At 34.6% G+C, this 20,546-nt stretch overlaps 1 pseudogene; it reads left to right on the top strand.

Annotated features, from left to right (window-relative positions):
• Positions 1–2,196: 2,196 nt before the first annotated feature.
• LOC705709 (signal recognition particle 19 kDa protein pseudogene) lies at positions 2,197–2,796 on the top strand (annotated as a pseudogene).
• The last annotated feature ends 17,750 nt before the right edge of the window (positions 2,797–20,546 follow it).

Below are 20,546 nucleotides of genomic sequence, written 5' to 3'. Positions count from 1 at the left end.
CTCCAGGAGCAGGGCTTCAGCGGTGGAGAATTGAGATAAACTAGTGGGGGCCTGCTCTGGTCATTTCTATAACCTCGAACAATCAGCTTAACTTTTGGGGTAATTTTTATTTTATTATTTTATTTCCAGATCTAAACAAAAGGTTTGGGAACCTGGGAATATTGACATAAATGCTTAATATTTTAGCTTTGTCTCTCTCATTAGATTACAGCTTCCGCACCCAAAGGGCCTGGCACAGTTATGACTAGATAATTGAGTCAGCTTGTTCCTGATTGGTTTGTGTGCAAACATGCAGACTACATCTACAGTGATCATTTCTCTTAATTTTTCAAACAACTATTTGCTACTCTCTAAATGTTAGTTCCTTTCTGTGTTCTATTTTCTTTTAAAAAATGATGTTTTGGGCATCCCAGAATGAATGTGAATTACAGTTCTATTATGTCTTTATAGATAGCAAGTTTTAGGTTTCTTTCCAAAGTACACAAATGGATTTTAATGATATTTGTAAATGACTATAATTTAAGATCACAAGGTATTATCTTTGAGATAACATTAGAACTTGGCAGGAAAGAAAACTTTTATTTAGAAACTTGGCTTCTTGAACACAGAATTCTGCTGCTGTAAGATTTCACGTTAGACATTTAGTTGAAATGCAAAAAATAAATGTTGGAGAACTGGAAGTAGATGAGTTTGAAAGGACTATTCAATGAGTGAATTTACAATTGAAACTATTGTCCACTTCTCCACTTCATTTTGTTGGATTATAAAAATAAGTGAAGAAAACGTCTTTTCTTATAACAATCACAGCAGACCTGCATTAGGATTCTCCAGAGAAACAGAATCAACAGAATATACATACACACACATATATGTATACACACTATACATACATATATATACACACATACATATATATACACACACATATATATATAGTGGGGGAATGTGTGTGCGTGTGTGTGTGTATATGTGTATATATATGTATATACACATAGATGGAGATACATGTATATATATCCATTATACATCTATCCATTATATATATCCATTATATATCTATCCATTATATCTATCCATTATATATCTATCCATTATATATCTATCGATTGTATATATCCATTATATATATATATGGAGAGAGAGAGAAAGAGAAAGGTTTATTGTAAGGAATAGGCTCACTAACTTGTAGGGGCTGAGAAGAACAAAATTTGTAAGGCAAGCTAGCAGGTTAGAAATTCAAGTAAGAGTTGATCATACAGCATGGAGTCCAAATTTCATAGATAGGTAAGAAACTCAGATAAGGTTTTATGTTCCAGTCTTTAGGCCAAATGTCTTCTTCTTTGGAAAACATGTCTTTGCTCTTCAGGCCTTCACCTGATTGGATGAGGCCCATTCACATTATGGAGGATAATATGCTTTACTTAATATCTACTAATTTAAATGTTAATGTCACCTAAAAGTTATCTTCATGGCAACATTTAGACTGGTGTTTGCTAAAACAACTGGGCACTGTGGCCTAGTCAAGTTGACACATTAAATTTACCATCACAGTGTCTTATTGTTTGTTAGGCTCCTTTTTCTGACATCGTCTTCTCAATCAGCTCTGCTCAGTTTCAGCTTACTCCGTGAAATAAAATGCAACATGTTCTCAGACATTTGTTTAAGGGGTCTCCAATTTTCTACAGAACTGAAATCCCTGATTTGTATTTTGGAGAACTCTCCAGATGAGAGCCATTTGGACCAAATCATAGAATAAATTCTAGAGTAGCTTTGTTTGTCAAATGTTTGGTGAATGAGGTAATGAGCGACAGAAGAGGATAGTATTAACACAGATTTGTAATTAAATTGATGTTATTATGGATGGAGTATCCCTTGTGTCATTATTGCTATAAGTAAATTTTCATGAACTTCTTGAGGCAGTCCATTGGTCAGATACATACAACAAGCCTAACAGAGTAATGAGTAAGGGTAGATCTGGATCTGTCCGAATTCCTACCTCTGGAATCTCAGTGGTCCTCTCGACGGATTTGTTTAAAGCAGAACTGAGGCTTTCAGCACTAAATTCAGGCTCTCAAAATGCCAATTGCCCATACAATTGTAAGTGGCCGCACAAAGTGAGCAATAAAAAAATGAAGTTGGCGGGCTATCTCGGAAACTTGGAGCCGGGTTCCTCCCGGGTTCCTACCTACGGCTCCTGGGCTGTTGTTAGTGTCTTGTGAAGATGGCTTGCGCTGCCGCGCGGTCCCCGGCCGACCAGGACAGGTTTATTTGTATCTATCCTGCTTATTTAAATAATAAGAAGACCATCGCAGAGGGAAGGCGAATCCCCATAAGTAAGGCTGTTGAAAATCCTACAGCTACAGAGATTCAAGATGTATGTTCAGCAGTTGGACTTAACATATTTCTTGAGAAAAATAAAATGCACTCTAGAGAATGGAATCGTGATGTCTAATACAGAGGCAGAGTCCGGGTCCAGCTCAAACAGGAAGATGGCAGCCTCTGCCTTGTGCAGTTCTCATCACGTAAGTCAGTAATGTTGTATGCAGCAGAAACGATACCTAAACTAAAAACAAGGACACAAAAAGCAGGAGGTGCTGACCAAAGTCTTTAACAAGGAGAGGGAAGTAAAAAAGGGAAAGGAAAGAAAAAGAAGTAACCTAGTATCAGCATCAAGTATGTGGTACTACTGTAAGAGACATGAATGGAGACTTCTAATTTGTATCAGAGGGAAACAGAAGCTTTTTGTTTGCATCATTTAACTGAACTGCGAACGCTTGTGCCTCTCATCTTTATCATCGGAGTGACAGTGAAACAAATTTACATCAGAAGTTTGCATCTCGCTTTTATGGTGTATAAAAGAATTTTTTTGTCTTTCAATGCAGTTTTTTTGGAAGAAAGAATATTTTTAAGTGGACCATGGACTGTAAAATAAGTTACTTGAAATGAGTTACTTGTTTCAGATAAATTTCAATTCGATTTAAAATAAACATTTTGTCCACCTTTTAAGTTAATGAAATAAAATTTGAAACTGAAAAAAAAAATGAAGTTAATCATTGCAGCTCTTTATGAACCCTTGCATGCTGCTTGAGTTCTTTTAGAGCTGTGATAATAAAAAGTTTTATTGTAATAAAACTTACACTGTAGAGTTTATTGCAATGTTTAAAAAGCAGCACAGGTGCATTTACATTTGATTCTCCTTTCAAATAATATTATGGACAAAATATTGTTGTTTTACAGATATGAAACTGGGAGTTCAGAACTCAAATTTCACTTGCTAAAGAACAAATAGTAAACATTGGGGTCAGAACAAGAACTACATCATCTGGTCTGTTAAGCATTCATAATTGCTGTTCTGGAGAGCAGAAAACATTATGTTTCTGAAGTAAATTAGTGGCCAGTGGCACTGAACTACTTGTTTTAGAGGTAAAAGTTCTGACAGAAAAAAAAGAAAAAAAAATGTGAAATCACTTTGAAAGGCTTTTATTGTAAGTTGCCAGAGAAAAAGTAAAATTTACATGAAACTACTGATTTTAAATGTAACATTAAAAAAAACTGGAAGAAGAAAGAAATGTTTTTTTTGGTTATGATAATAAAGGAAGCAATTTTCTTTTGTGCCTGGTAATTATACTGAAAACATAACTGCAACTCAAATTTAACTGCATCTTTGAAGAAGGTTTGGGGGATGAAAGACATTCATTTGTGGATTCTGAGGATCAGCTTGATCTTTCCTTCTTCACAGAGATCAAAAGGTTCATTGTTATTTGAGAAAAGCAGGATTCAATTATGGCTGAGATGAAAGACAGTGAGAGCTGAGTAGCTGCCTTGGCGATAGTTGTTAATTGAGTATCCAACTAGAGACTCTTCTAATTGATTCTTCAAAATCTTAATTCCAATAATTATGCCATTTAGACATCAGAGGAATGCTAACAAAGCAACAAAACTCAAAATCATTGCAAATGACTAGAGTGGCTAAGTAATAAAGAAATTAGAAGAACTATTTTCCTGGCCCTCCAAAATTAGTGTGTAATGCCTCAAATCGATTCATTTATCTTCCACAGGTCAAATAATAGGTCTTTGGCATCCCCGAACTTGTTTCTCTTTATCTAAATAACTCCATCCTTTGTCTCAGGTGCGAAAGCAAATTATTCCATCTCAGTTACCCATTCTGTCATCACCTACACCCTGACCTCTGAGCGCTGCCCATTAAGGGACTCTTTTCTGAATTCAGCAATCAGTTCCTGCTTCTATACAGCGTATAGAAGGTTCATTGTAATTCAGTTTAAAAGGAGTGGCTTACTATTTCTTATATTGCAGATTTTTAGAAGTTTTGTCAAAAAAAATTTGCTCTAGGAAATTAATCTGTGTAGAAATAAAAATATGGGTAATTTTTAAATTATTAGTTACTTTTCCAAAAGAATGTTAGGGGCTCTAATTATGTGAAAAAATTTTCTCAACTCTCCTAAGTCAAACCCATCAAACATAATAAAATAACTTCTAGAGATTAAACACACACACACACACACAGCCATGACAAAAGTAGGTGATAAACCTTCAGCTGTATTTAATTTGCATGACATGAACAATTAAATGTTTTCTAAGAGAAGATCAGACATTCTACAGAAAATAACTTCAGAAGGAAGATCTTAAATTTCTTAATCCAGAAGCTTAAAATTAGGGCCATGTATTTAGATATGATTTTAACTGCCATTGTTACACTCACTGTTTGTACCTGCCTGACATAAATAAGCAAGCATATTCTTAACACAGTCTCCATTTTTTCCCGTGTACTAAATATCAATCATATAGGGGCAAGAGTCAGGATGGAAATGAGTATTTCTTGAATACCAGTCACTTTCTTTCATATCAGCTGGTTTTATTTACTTCAGAGCGTTTTATCACACCCGAAGTGACTTTGCTTGTTTATTGAGATGTTCGTAGTTGATTTTCCCTCAAAAGAAGCTAAAAGCAGAACTCTTCTTGGTCATGTGCTCCTCTGTACCCTGAGTACCAAGGAGAGTGACTGGCATATAGTAGGTCTTCATGTTTTTTAATAAATTCCAGGCACAGGAATAGACACGGTGTGATTACTATCTCATAAATTCTCAAAGTGATCTTGAAATGTAAATATTATCATCCCTCTTTGATGATGAAGAATCAAGACTTAAAGGAATTCAGGTATCTTGCCAAAGACCAAACAGTTAAGAAGAGGCGATATAAACTCAGGTCTGATGTGTATTCTGTTTGGGGGTCATGGGATAAGGCATGCTTCCCAATGTGGGTCATGGCTGTAAGCAATGATTAGAGATAGTAAGCAAAATGATACTAAGCAGTGCACGTTAGATCATTTAAAAAGTTACATCCTTTAAAACTTTCTTCCAATTAATCTAATTATGTGAAGGATAAAGTCTCATATTAGTACCAGTGTGTATTTCATGTTTCTCTAATAATTTCTACTCTCTCTCTCTCTCCCCTCAGTTCAGTTAAGGGCAGGTAAGAATATAAAGCTAGAATTTTGTTTTCAGTGTGTTGCTTTTGACCAAGACTTATTTAAGGCAAGATATCCACTTGCAAGTGTTCCACAGTTTCCTTGTAGATAGCATTCTAGGTAAGACTCTGAATTTATTTAAAGAAAATATTACTCAATTAGATAATAGTACAAGTGACTTATTTGGCAAAAATTATGGAAGAGGTATACAATGTCTAGTTTTGAAAATCCTTCTCTGAAGCAATTTATAAAGCCCTGGAAGAAAGAAGGCATTGAGCTATACCTTCAAACAATAGAAGGTATTGCTATGATAGAGAAATTCAGATATGTATCTCAAAATTATTTTAAATGTACTGCACTTCAGGTATCAAATTTAAAGACCACCAACTCCTCAGCATAACTAGGATAAATACCACTGTGGTACAAAAACTAGGACTACAATAAGGTTGCAGTCCTATAATATAGTTGAGGAGATACATAAATAATCAGTATACAAATTAGGAAACAAAAAAATGTGTAAAAGAAAAAATATGATATGGGAATTTATGGTTCTACAAAATACTAATTCCTGTTATTAAATTTATTAATTATAATTAATAATTCATTATATTATTTCAATAATTATGAACTACAACATACAAATTATATACCTATATAAATGTTAAAAGTTAATTATACATAATTATAATGAAAAATTTTGTCATGCTTGCTCATAACAATAGTAAATATCCTTGCTAATTCTAATATATAAACATAGAAATGAGAACATAGAGCTGCAACCCTGTTTTGGATGCGTATACAATAGAGAAGTAGTCACACTGGCAAAAGTGAGGAGTACTCTTTCTTATAGTTGCAAGAAAAGCCTTAAGGGGTTGGCAAATATGACCTGCTAAATTGCCAACCATTTAAAAATAATCAAATTCATAACCCCAGTAAAAGTAACATATCTTTAATATGGCACAAAGTTAGTGCTTTACTAAGGTATGGTGCTGCCTGAGAAACTGTCATCGCTTTGTATACTTTAGGGTAAACTTTTAACAATGGAGCGACTGGTTTTCCTCTTAAATTCTTTATGCTGACATCTGTTTATAGAGAGTATTAGAGTAAATTCACGTGGTTCAAAGACTTGGGTCTCATGTGGGGCCATTTGTCAGTCTCTCACTACTTTCCAGAGCCAACGTTTAAAGGCATAAATTTCCAAGGACATCTGGTGCTTTCTTAAGAAGGGAAGGATGTCTGTGTGGTCACGAGAGCATGGCCCTAGATTCAGATTCCGACTCTCATTTACTGGAGCAAACTGCTTGATTTCTCTAAGCCTCATTTTTTTTCAACCGTAAACTGTAGGAAAGAATAATGCTTATCTCAGGTTATTTTGAAGATTAATTAAAATAAAGCGAGAGAATTGTCAGTGAATTGTCTGGGATGTAATAAGCCCTCAGCGTGACCTGCTGTTGGCCTGTGTTATGAACCACAATGTTCTCTTTTTGGGGCTTTTCCAGAGACCTCAGGTAACATGATCCCTGTAACCTTACAGCACTCTTTAGGGTTGGGACCCACTCCAGTGCTTCAGGCCAGTTGCACATGTGTGAAATTTGGGCTCTTTCCTGAGCTTCTTCAAGCTTTTTTTTTTTTTTTCCTTAGCCGAGGGACGTGCAAAGTCCATGACCCATGACTCAAATCCATCTCCTTTTCTTAGCACAACCAAAGAGAAAGTCTACACTCAAACTTAAACAGGGACTGTTTGATTTCTGCAAACTGAATGCCTCTTCACCGTATCCCTTGCAGATAAGGGTGGAACATCCATCTCATTTGCCATTCTTTAGCTGGATTTTCTTGCTAAGGGTAACATTTAGTACAGGACCTATCTTAATCTTTTTATAGCCACTGACTATAGTTCCCTGGCAACTGTTACATTTTGCCTCTGACAAACATTATGTCAGATATTTTCCCAAACAAAACATAAAGAAAATGTTTGAACTTGGCCTGTGTTATTTTTACACACCTTTTCTTTATAGCCAAGTGTTAGGATAAAGAGGATATATAAGTTCAGTGAGATAAAAAGAATGCAAGACCTTTAGACTCACTCATTCACCTGTGTATAAAACAAAATGTTTTAATTCTTTGGAACCTCTATTCAGAGGAAGAAACATGCGTAAAATTCATATTTTCTCATGGATATATTGATCCAGTGCAAAGTAGCCCGCGACTGCTCTAACTTGCTGCTCTTCTCTATGGCCCTGCCAGGCTAGCCAAGGCTGATGGATCTAACAGTGAATTAGATTCCTGAGAATGGAACTGAGAAGACACAAGGCTCTTATTTCTGAAGTCCCTGGAGCTATTGTTATTTTTACTCTTCCTAGGGCTTGATGAAGTATCCCTGGAATTCCACCATACCTGAATATCCTTATTGCAAATTCCCTTTTTTGGTTTAAGAAACCCAAGTGGATATCTGTTGTATGTAACCCAAATTGCCCTAATATATGATTTAAATAAAAAATTAAAAATATTAAGCTTATTAGCTCTATTAAATTAGGCTTTTGTATGTGTTTAAGCATATTAAACACAGGACTAAGAAAATAGTACAATTCTTTCATTATAAAATGCATGTTACTTGTTTCAACAGCCAACAGGTAGGGTTGGCTACCTCTTTAAAAAATATCAGTAGAGAAATACACTGTCATTCAGTGAATGTCCAAAATGGTAACACATATTTAAAAAAGAAAAACATACACACACACAGCATTTCAGACTTTTCTATTTTATCTTCACCAAAATTATCTTTTTTAAAATGACCTAAATCTTTTGAATTAAAACAGTAGGAATTTCTTGGGATGTTTAAGCTGTTAGTAATATATGTTGACTCTAGAATGTCAAGTAGTCACATGACATTCTTTTGCAAATGAGTTATCATTTCTTTCAGCAGCGGATTTAAAACAATTTGATGTACTGGTAATTTCGCAGTAGCTATTTTACTCCTTCTAATATCATCCATATCATTCAATTAGCCATGTATATATAGATATGAGACAGGGGTCTTGCTCTGCTGTCCATGCTGGTCTCAAACTCCCAGCTCAAGTGAGAGGGCCACCTCAGCCTCCACAACGGCTGAGGTTATAAGTGCACACCACTGTGCCTGGCTAATTTCTCAGCTTCTTCTTTCGTCACTACACAAACCCTTCAAACATACCATGCACTTTCTTATCTTCAAAACTTTCTTCAAGTTGTTGATGCTATTTAAAATTCAATCTTCACCCCTCCCCAGAAGCTGTTTGCGAGGAAAACTCATATTCATCCTACAAGGTCGTACTTAAATATCACCACATCTGGGGAGTATTTTCTGTGCAACTTCTGTCCACACCTCTTTGAGCAGAATTAATCTTTATATCCAATTTATTTTTCATCATAGTCTTTTGTAAATACCTATGGTACTTCCATGTTCTCATCTATTAGTAGTTCCAGGTCTGTCCTTGAAGTTGTCCATGAATCCCTTTATGGCACAACCCCTGTCTTGTACATAATTGTGTCTTTCCAGCCTGTTAGACTATTCCTCACTAATTATTGACACTCAGTAAATGTTTGTTCTTGGAAATAAAAAATTTCAGTTCAGAAAAATGCGAGGAGGAATTGAGGTGTTTGTGAATTATTAGAACATTCTTAAATGTAATACTGAGATAATCTTTCATTTGGATATATTTCCCAATTTATGAATTTATTAAAATTTGCTAAGAGATTTTCAAAGTGGGTTTTAACAATTTCTCATTCTAGCAGCTCAGCAGTGCGTAAAAGCAGTTGTTCCATACCCCCGCTGACACTTAGTATCTCACATTTTGAAATGTATATATTCCTTGATTTGTTTTGACATTTCATACAGCATTTTTGTTTCTAATATTTGTAAGTAAAATTGACCTACATTAATTTTTGTTCTTAATTTGATCCTTTCCTTCATTCTACTTGCCTCGTGTACACAGTTGCTTTTTTCTATTTTCTTATATTGCATACTTAGGTCACACACTTTCATTCTTTCTTTGTTTCTAATAGATGCATACTATATGCAAAGCATGTTGTAACTCTTTCTCTAGTACTACTTGAGCACCATTGCACAAGTGTTGAGATATGGAATTTTCATCATTTTTTTCTATGTATATTCTTTTTTTTTTTTTTTTTTTTGAGATGGAGTCTTGCTCATCGCCCAGGCTGGAGTGCAGTGGCGCGATCTCGGCTCACTGCAAGCTCCGCCTCCCGGGTTCCCGCCATTCTCCTGCCTCAGCCTCCCGAGTAGCTGGTACTACAGGCGCCCGCCACCACTCCCGGCTAATTTTTTGTATTTTTAGCAGAGACGGAGTTTCATTGTGTTAGCTAGGATGGTCTCGATCTCCTGTTTTCTATGTATGTTCTGACTTTTATTATGTATTCTTTCACTTGAGACTGGTTTAGAAGTGTAGTTTTCAGTTTCCCAAATATATATGCTGTGGGGAAATAATTTTATTGCATTTTGCCAATATGTCACATTTTAATTGTTGACAACTGCTGTAAGAACTGATATGGAAATGAACGTGCTCCCTATCTGTTGGGTACTCTACATGCCTGTTCGACCAGGCTTACTGAGTTTTGACTGCTTGATCTAACCTTCCTAATTTCTTTGTCTGCTTTATCTATAAATATTCAAGAAAGGTATATTCAGATCCCTCTCTATAATTGTGGCTTTATCAGTTCATCTTATTTTATACCAGTTTTCTTATTTTATACCAGTGTTCTTTGTAAGCTTCATAGCTATGTTTTAGTTTTACACATATTCAATACTATTTTACATATATTAAAATATTATTAGATATTAAACTGCTTTTTTAAATTGACAATTAAAAATGTTATGTATTTATGTTGTACAACACAATGTTCTGTTACATGTGTATATTGTGAAATGGGTAAATTGAGCTATTTTACATTATATATTACCTCACACACATTTTTTTGTATGTGGCAAGAACACTTAACATCTACTCACTTAGCAATTTTTACGTATACAATTTATTGTTATTAGCTATAGTCTTCATGCTGTACAGTAGATCTCTTGAACTTTTTCCTCCTGTCCAGCTGAAAGTTGGTATACTTTGACCAATATTTTCCCAATTCTCCCACCTGTCAACCGCTGGTAATCACCATTTTACTCTTTGTTTAGACTTTTTTAGATTCTACATACAAGTGAAATAACGTGGTGTTTGTCTTGCTGTTCCTGGTTTATTTCACTTAACATAGAGTGTCGCAGGTTCATCTATGTTATTGCAAATGGCATGGCAGAATTTCATTCTTTTTTATAGCTGAATAGTATTTCATTATGTATATATACCACATTTTCTTTATTCATTACCCATTATGGACACTTGGTTGATTTCTGTCTCACCTATTGTGAATAATGGTGTAATGAACATGGGAGTGCGGATCTCTTCAGCATACCAATTTCATCTCCTTTAGATATGTAACCAGCAGTGGGATTGTGGATCACGTGGATACATTTTTAATGTTTTGGGGAGCATTCATACTGTTTTCTATAATGGCTCTATCAATTTATATTCCCATCAATAGTGTGCACAAGGGTTCCCTACTCTTCACATCCTCATCAATACTTATCTTTTGTCTCTTTGATAATAGTAATTCTGACATGTGTGAGATGATACACCATTGTGGTTTCAATTTCCATTTCGCTGATGACTAGTGATGTTGATCATTTTTTTCATATACCTGTTGCCCATTTGTATGTCTTCTTTTGGAAATTATCTATTCATATTCTTTGCCCCCTTTTTTTTTTTTGAGACAGAGTTATGCTCTTGTCACTCAGTCTGGAGCGCAATGGCACGATCTCAGCTCACTGCAACCTCAGCCTTTGGGTTCAATCAATTCTCCTGCCTCAGCTCCCAAGTAGCTGGGATTACAGGCACCCGCCACCAAGCCCAGCTAATTTTTCTATTTTTAGTAGAGATGGGATTTCACCATGTTGGTCGGGCTGGTCAACTCCTGATCTCAAATGATCCACCTGCCTCGGCCTCCCAAAGTACCTAGGATTAGAGAAGTGAAACACCACACCTGGCCCTTTGCCCTTTTTCAATCTGGCTGTTTCTTACTACTGAGTTATTTGAGTTGTTTGATTTATTATATGTTTTGGGTATTAACACCTTATTATATGCATGGTTTGCAAATATTTTCTCCCATTTTGTAGGTTGTCTCTTCTCTATTATTTACTTTGCTGTACAGTTGTTTCAGCAATTATTGTTTCCTTTCCTTTCCTTTCCTTTCCTTTCTGATACATACATACCTCAGGACATGAGCCTCATGAATCTATAAACATTTTTTAAAATTTAAAAAATAGATTTTAACTAAATTTAAATATAATTCTGAAAAACGTTTTATTCAACAGTAATTATGTTAAGTGGTAAGTCTGCTTAAACATAATTTCCACATTTTTTAGTTAAGTTTAGGAACCTAGTCTAACATAAATTAATGGATAATCTTTGAATGTTTGGATAATTTCTATGCAAGATAGAATACTGAAATATTAGACCATAATTTTTGCTCATTATTTGCATATGTTATAAAATTTTATTCCTTTTGATTATAATTTTGAACATGTTCATTTTTTCCACTTTAAGAAGGTGTAAAAATGGCGCATACAGCTATAAGTAGTTGTTTTGTGTACTCACTTACTTCCTAACTTTTTGTAAATGAGAAATTAGATATTTTGGCTAAAGATGAACATTGAAGTTATCCTGGAAGCAATGGTTTCAGAAAAGACCAAGTATGTATGCGAAGTATTTGAACGTGTTTTTATTCATCAGTGGGAAAAGAGAGTAGTTTTATCTTAAAACAAAGAGTCTGATTGTTGAGAAAATTAAGGAGGGTAGTGAAAGAAAAAACTTGTATGGACAGAGAAAGTTTAGAAGGTTTATATAAAGCATGCTCGTCCAACTCACGGCCTGCGGGCCACATGCAGCCCAGGATGGCTTTGAAAGCGGCCCAACACAAATTCGTAAACTTTCTTAAAACATTACGAGATTTTGTTTGTGACTTTGTTTTTTATTTCATCAGCTATCGTAGTGTTAGTGTATTTTATGTGTGGCCCGAGAAAATTCTTCTTCTTCCAATGTGGCCCAGGAAAGCTAAAAGATTGGACACCACTTATATAAACTTTGTCTTAATTTATAACAATTCCAAGTGAGTCTGAAGAAAAGCAATGAAAGCCATTAAAATTTTGGCAATGTTAACTCAGCTTTTATGAGTTTAATTATAAGATAAAAACAAAAAAGCCCCATGAATTCTGTACTGCTAAAATATTATGTTAACATGGTTTCCTCTATTAAAATGACAAATTGATGTGGGAGTCTTCAGTCTGCTTTTAAGTGATGTAAAATTATTTGTTACTTTTCATGTAAACTACTCAAATAGCTGAGATTCTCTTTCTTAGCAGATTAACATTGTATGTTTATGTTACTTTATGTCCTTGATTACTTAAAAAACAAAAATTTCTTCCTTCCAAAAGAGTTAAGTTTTCTTACAGATGTCCTACTTTCCATTTATGTTTGTTTAAAAATAGTATGTTGTCATTTTGATTAGCAGGAGGTCCAGCTGCCGCCATTCATTGTTCTCAAGCACTTATGCTCCCATCTTAATCAACTGAACTGCTCTTCTAATAATGCTTTGGATATGGTCTCCTTAAGGTCATACACAGAATTTGAAAAAATAAAATATAAATAAATAAATGAATAAATTCAAGATGTCTTTTTATACTCTATAACATGTTTTGATTTCCTTTTATAATTTTATAAAAGGAACACTAATAGAAATGTTCTTATGGTTTTTTTGTATGCTCTGTATTTTGTACTTTGTACTATACTATTGTAAAAGCTGGAGAAGAATAGTTGTGAAACAGAGAAGTTTCACCTTTACTGGTTGAACTGCATTCAGGTAAGTATATTATCAATCTAAATCATCAATCATTCAGGTAAGATATTATCAATCTAAATATATTTCAGAAATTATATACTTTATAGGAAAGCTCTCACATGCTCATAATATGTTACTACCCTAAAGTTGAGTTGTTTGAGTACCTTATGTACTCTGGTTATTAATCATTTGTCATATGGACAATTTGCAAATATTTTCTCCCATTCTGTGGGTTGTCTCTTCATTTTTAATGTTTCCTTTGCTGTACCAAAGCTTTTTAGCTTGATGTAATCCCAATTGTTTATTTTTGCCTTGTTTATGCTTTTGAGGTGTTTGAAAAAATACTTGCCCAGATCAGTGGCTTGGAGTTTTTTCCCTAACTTTTCTTCCAGTAGTTTCATAGTTTCAGTCTTAGATTTAAGTCTTTAATCCATTTTTTATTTGATTTTTATGTATGGTAAGAGAAAAGGGTCTAGTTTTATGCATCTGCATATAGTTCTTGTTTTCTCAGTACCACTTATGTCCTTTCCCTATTGTATGTTCTTGGTGCCTTTGTCAAAGATGAGTAGGCTGTAAATGTGTGGATTTATATCTGTGTTCCCTGTTCTCTTCCGTTGATCCAGGTGTCTGTCTGCATGCCACAGCCATGCTGATTTGGTACCTAGAGCTTTGTAGTAAATTTTGCAATCAGGTAATGTGATGGCTTCAGCTTTGTTCCTTTTGTTCAGGGTTGACTTGACTCTTTGGGATCTTTTGTGATTCCATATATTTTAGGATCATTTTTATTGTTGTGAAGAATATCATTGGTATTTTCATATAAATATTTATATGAATATTCATATACAAATCTAGAAAGTCATATATGTTTATATATGAATATTCATATAAATATTTATATCAATTTATATTTCATGTAAATTGTTTGGGGTACTATTGTCATTTTAACAATATTAATTTTTCCAATCCATGAGCATGTAATATCTTTACATTTAATCTGATTTAAAATTGAGCAAAAGATCTGAATAGACAATTTCCCAAAGAAGATATACAGTTGGTCAATAGGCATATGACATAATGCTCATCACTAATCATCAGAGTAATTCAAATAAAAAACGTAGTGAGATGGCTTCTCCCCCTTGTTAGAATGGCCTTTATCAAAAAGACTATAAATAACAGATGCTGGCCAGGATGTGGAGAAAGGGGACCCTCGTACACTATTTTTACAACCACTATGGAGAACAGTATGGAGGTTCCTCGGAAAACTAAAGATAGACCTAGCATATGATCCATCAGTTCCACTACTGAATATGTGTCTTCTCAAAGAGGAAATCAATATATGAAAGACATATCTACACCCCCATGTTGATTGCAGTCCTATTCAAAATAGCCAAAATACGGAAACAGCCTAAATGCCCACAGAGGAATGAATGAACAAAGAAAATGTGGTATATATACACAATAAAATCTTATTTAGCCATAAAAAGAATGAAATCCTGTCATTTGCAGGATTAATAGAACAGGAGATCCTTATATTTAAAGAAATAAGCCAAGCACAGAAAGACAAAAATTGCATGTTCTCACTCATACATGAGAGGTAGAAAGTGAAGCTCATGATTGTAGAGTAGATTGGTGGTTACCAGAAGCAGAGAAGGGCAGTAGGAGGTGGGATGACAAGGACTTGATTAATCGGTACAAATGCACTGTTTGATAGAAGAAATAAGAGCTAGTGTTAGACGAGTGGGATGGCTATAGTTTACAATAATCTGTTGTACATTTCTAAGTAGGTGGAAGAGAATAATTTGAATATTTCTAGCATAAGGAAAAGGAAAATATTTAAGGTGATGCATATGCCGGATACACTGATTTGATCTTTACATATTATATGAAGGTATCAAAAAAAGTAACTATGCTGTCAGTCACAAACATAATCATTAAACTGTGTTATCTGATCATGAGGAAACTAAATTAGAAATTAACTTACAAATAGTAATTAAAAGGTCACAGTTTGGAAGATGTAAAAAAACAAAGCCCAAAAAATTAATGGCTTAAAAAAAATAAGTCACAAAGAAAACTATAAAATGTAATAGGTGAATGACAGCAAAAATACTAAAATAAGAAAAAAAAATCAAAATTTGTGAAGTGCAGCTAAAACAATATCTAGAAGTTATTAATAGCCCCAATATCTTCATTACAAAAAATAAATTAAGCATTTAATCTAAGAAGCTAGCTAGAGAATTGGAAAGAACAGTAAGAAAGTTGAAGATAATTATAAAAACAAAGCACAATTTAATCTAGAAAAAAGTTAATGGAGATGAGTTTTTAAAACCTCCTTCGAAAGCTAACCATCTAGGCAAACCTACAGGAAGTTTGATCAGTATATATATCTATATTGATCTATCTATCTATCTATCTATCTATCTATCTATCTATCTATCTATCCAGAGATTAATGCATTATTCATGTAATGGAATACTATTGTATAGCAACTAGACTGAGTAAATCAGATCCACATGCATCAATATAGAGAAATCACAAAAACATAAGAAAAGAAAGTTGTGATAAAAATTTCCATAGTTTACTTGTTTAGTTATTGAGCAAGGTTTTATATGTTTATACATATACATGTATGTACTTACACACACACATTCATGCATATGCTACAGATATTTATGTGATAAATATCTATTTTTTTAGGTAACTGAAGCATATGACATAATGTTAGAATTTTTAAATCTTTTTTTAGACTAATGAAATTGTACACATATGCTTGATGGTTCTTTTTCGGCTTTTCTCTATCCCATTACCTTTTTCCCTCCACAGAGGTAACCGTTATTCTGTCAGTGTTTTTATTGTTATTTCTTTTAAAATTTCCCAGTTAGTTCATTTTTTATTTTGAAGAAACAAAACTTTTTTTTCCCAGTTTTATCTGAAACATAATCATGAGTAATAGCATAGAAAAGTAGAAATTTGCCTTCTTTAGAAAGTTTTTAATTTGTTCTTTGTAGCACACGGTATAAAACGTTTAAATCGGGCAATGATCTAGATTGTTTAACATGTAATTATTTTTCAAATCAGAAGTACTAGAAACATATTTAAATATTGGCCTAATCTTGATATCACAAAGCAGAAAATACAGCATGTTAATTACTTTTAGGCCTCCACCTTTACAAGCTCTTTTTGGGAGAGGCAGGGAACTGGACAAAAACGTGCCAATTGAAAGAGCAAGTACTAGTCTTCCCACAAAGAGAAGATACCATAATATCTAGAAATAGCCCATAGAATAGGTAAAATAGTATGTACATTTATATTAGATGTTGTTTAATTGAACATTGGGTAATAATCAAAAGTTCCAATGTTAGTGCTTTCATGTTGTATGATACTGGACACTACAAATAAGAGGTCCAAGATTTAACCGCTTTTTTTCTTTTCTTTTTTTTTTTAATTTTGAGACAGTGTCTCACTTTGTCACCCAGGTCAGAGTACAGTGGCATGATCTCAGCTCGCTGCAGCCTCTGCCTCCCAGGTTCACGTGATTCTCCTGCCTCAGCCTCCCCAGTAGCTGAGATTACAGGGGTGTGCCACCATGCCCAGCTAATTTTTATATATTTAGTAGAGATGGGGTTTTGCCATGTTGCCCAGGCTGGTCTTGAACTCCTGGCCTCAAGTGATCCACCCACCTTGGCCTCCCAAAGTGCTGGGATTACAGCCATGAGCCATCGCACCCCACCTAACAGCATTTTTTTAAATCAAAAATCTTCGGAGAGGCCAGGGGTAGTGGCCTCTTCCTAGGTCCTTCTTCCTAGATCTCCCAACATAAATGTGGATAATCCAAATTATTTCCTCCCATGCTGCAGAACTAATAGGGTGATATTTGTTAAGATTCTAATAGTCATTCATTTCCTCCCAACAAAATGTATAACATCTGTGGAAAAAAAAACCTCACAATGTAGTTTCTCTTTTTCTATTTTAGAAAATTATAATTCTTCTTTGACAATTTTATTTTCTAGAATTTTCTTTTACTTGTCCAGGGAACAATTTCATTCTTTGAAAGGACTAAGCCAGAAAAATTAAGATTGACATTGAGGACTACGGAAAAAAAAAATGAGTGTTTTCCTAGATGCTATGGACAAATAAAACATAGAATAAAAATGGGAAATAGAATTGGCGTTAACTACAGGTCTTTAGAGCATGGGCTCATTTGGCTAATGTGGAAAGAAGTGTAGAAAAACATGAAAGGCAGTGCCTAGTGCTTTCTGAACAAAAGGTGGCTTTTTGCACTAATATATACTCCATCCCCCAAAGTCTTACATGTTGCTTTTGTGGAATAAAAATTGTGTGTGTATATATATTTCACGCAATATATCATAGTAATTAATCCCTACCATCAACAAAAATTAGTTTTCTGACACAGGTAGCCTATGAATTTTTTCCCTCTGGAATATATGTTATCCATCTTATGTACCTTTCCTCTGTTTTTGTAAACTTTTAATATTAAGTGTACCAGTACATGCAGACTGATTAATGATTACACAGTCTTACTCTCAGCTGTGGTAAAGGCCAATATCAGAAAGTCAAATTGCCTTTTACTCACTCGTGATTACACTGTTGGGTCCTTTCACAGTTTATCAGTCCCTAGGATCTTTCTTCAAAATTAAGAAATAAATTGCCTTTCTCAAAGAGATATTGTGCTTGAATATCCTGAGGGGAAAACTATCATTTACTAACTACAGTATTTCCATATGGCAAAAATCTCCTCTATGAGTCGCAATTGACAAATTAGTCAAATCTCAGCTTTTCTTTATTTCTTATTTTTTTTTCATGTCGTCTTCATTTCACATTTGAGAGATTTTGCATCTCTTACTTTCTAGCTCAAAAACTCACAGATGCCTTTAAAGGTGTTTTTATTTTTTGTCCCTTTTATTCTGCAGGTGTGGATAAAATATTTAAAAGAATTTTCACACAAATGCAATTATCCCCAAATATATCACATTAATATTTCACTTTTGGCATGCTGAATAAAAATAGTATATTCCAGTACCTACTTGTGAATAAGTACAAGCTGTGAAGTCATATCTTAAAACTCTATCAAGTATTAGCCTGGGCAAAATAGCAAGATCCAGTATCTGCAAAAAATTAAAGAATTAGCTGGGCACAGTGGCACATACCTGTGTTTCCACCTGCTTGGGAGACTAAGGCTCCCTTAAGCCTGGGAACTAGAGGTTGCAGTGAGCTATGATTACACCACTGAACTCCAGCTTGGGTGACAGAACAAAAACCTGTCTCAAAAAAAATGTACCCAGTTAGTCAAATTGATGTCTTTTTACTATTCATTGAAATTTCATGTGCTCTTCTACCTCTTCAGTTTTGAAGTGTACCATTATTAGCAATTCATGTAAAATCCCTACATTCTTAGAAAACTACACATATTCATTAATACATGCATTTTTACTAGACATTAAGCCAGGCTTTAAAAGTAATATTTTTAAACATTCTTAGACCAAAAAAAAAAAAAAACAAAGTTATATAAAACTCAAGATATATTCGTTTACCACAACAATTTTATTTTTCTGGACAATACATAAACATGCCAACATATACTTAGTGGTACAGTGCCTACTGAGGTCGGGTCCTCATGTGTTATATGGGAACAATTAATTTGAGTTGGAATGCTCAGGGGAAACATGGTGAAGAGCAGATCGTAAGTGGCTTACCCAGTGTGTGGATATATAGAGACCAAAGGGAATAGAGGATTATAGTTAGAAATTTGAGTAAGTCTTGTTTAGGAAAGAGTAAAGCGTTTGACCTTTATGAAAACCAAAGATCTACACTGGGAAACAGCAAAGATAAAATTAGACTAAAAGAGCAGGTTGCATTGTGGAGGATCTTCAAAAGGACATTTTACTAGAAAAAAAAATAGGCAGAGATTCACTGAATGTTTTTGAGTGGGTAAGTGAAATGGTGAAATCTGTGATTTAAGAAAATAAATGTAGAGCAATGTTTATTCATGTATGTTCTCAGGATTATTAATTAATGGGGTTACTCCAAAAGTGTCTCCAAGGTCAAATACATGTGGAAAATTGTGGGCTTCTTTACTGCAAATTTTCTCTAAGATGCTAGTATGTTAATAGAAGTTTTGACCGTCCTAAAGAAAAATACAGGATTTGGCAAGCATGACCATGAAACTCTTTCAAGAAAAATCTGCATGGATCAAGGATTAATGGCAAAAACTGTAATTATTTTCACACCAACATAAGATAAAGAGATAAATATTTAATACGATAAATATTCCAACCAATTACCTTGATTAGATTTATGAATATATCAAGTTATCACCTGGTGATATAGTTTGGATATTTGTCCACTCCAAATCTCTTGTTGATACATGATCCCAAATGTTGTAAGTGCGGCCAAGTGGGAAGGTTTTAGTTTATGGGGGTGGATCCCTCATGAGTGGCTTAGTGTCCTTCCCAAGGTAATGAGCAAGGGCTTGCTCTATTAGTTCACAGGAGAGCTGGTGGATTAAAGAGGCTGGCATCTCCTCCCATCTCTCTTGCTTGCTGTCTTGCCATGTGACCCTCCTGCTCCCCTTTACCTTCCCTCATATGTACGAGCTTCCTGAGTCCCTCAACAGAAGCAGATGCTGATGCCATGCTTCTTGTAAATCTGTACAACCCTAAGCCAAATAAACCTCTTTCCTTTATAAGTTACCCCACCTCAAGTATTTTTTATAGTAACACAAAACAGACTAATATGCATGTACACACCAAAAATATGTGCATTTGTTATTATTAATAACAAAGTAATACCACATGGCATAAATGGGAAAATAGAAGATCTATCATGTGGGAAGATTTTCTCAAACACAGATGCATAGGATTAGGAAAAAGAAAGCTCAGATGGGATGAGCTGGCATCTTGGAATGTCCTCATTCAGTGAGCACAGTGAAGATGGAGAAGATGACCTTCTCAGCAGATGACCCGTGAGCCAACCTTATGAAGAATGAGCAGATGGAGTCCTGGGTCCTGCATCACTGGGGTTGGGGCATTCCCTGGAATCCGGGACAGCCACTGCCTAAGCATCTGCAGGACCCCTGGCAGTCCCACTGACTGTTTCTCATCAATATCAGCTG

This window comes from Macaca mulatta, chromosome 5, assembly GCF_049350105.2.
Source record: "Macaca mulatta isolate MMU2019108-1 chromosome 5, T2T-MMU8v2.0, whole genome shotgun sequence".
Classification (NCBI taxonomy): domain Eukaryota; kingdom Metazoa; phylum Chordata; class Mammalia; order Primates; family Cercopithecidae; genus Macaca; species Macaca mulatta.
The sequence above is the reverse complement of the archived record's forward strand: the minus strand, read 5'-3'. Positions and strand labels throughout refer to the sequence as shown.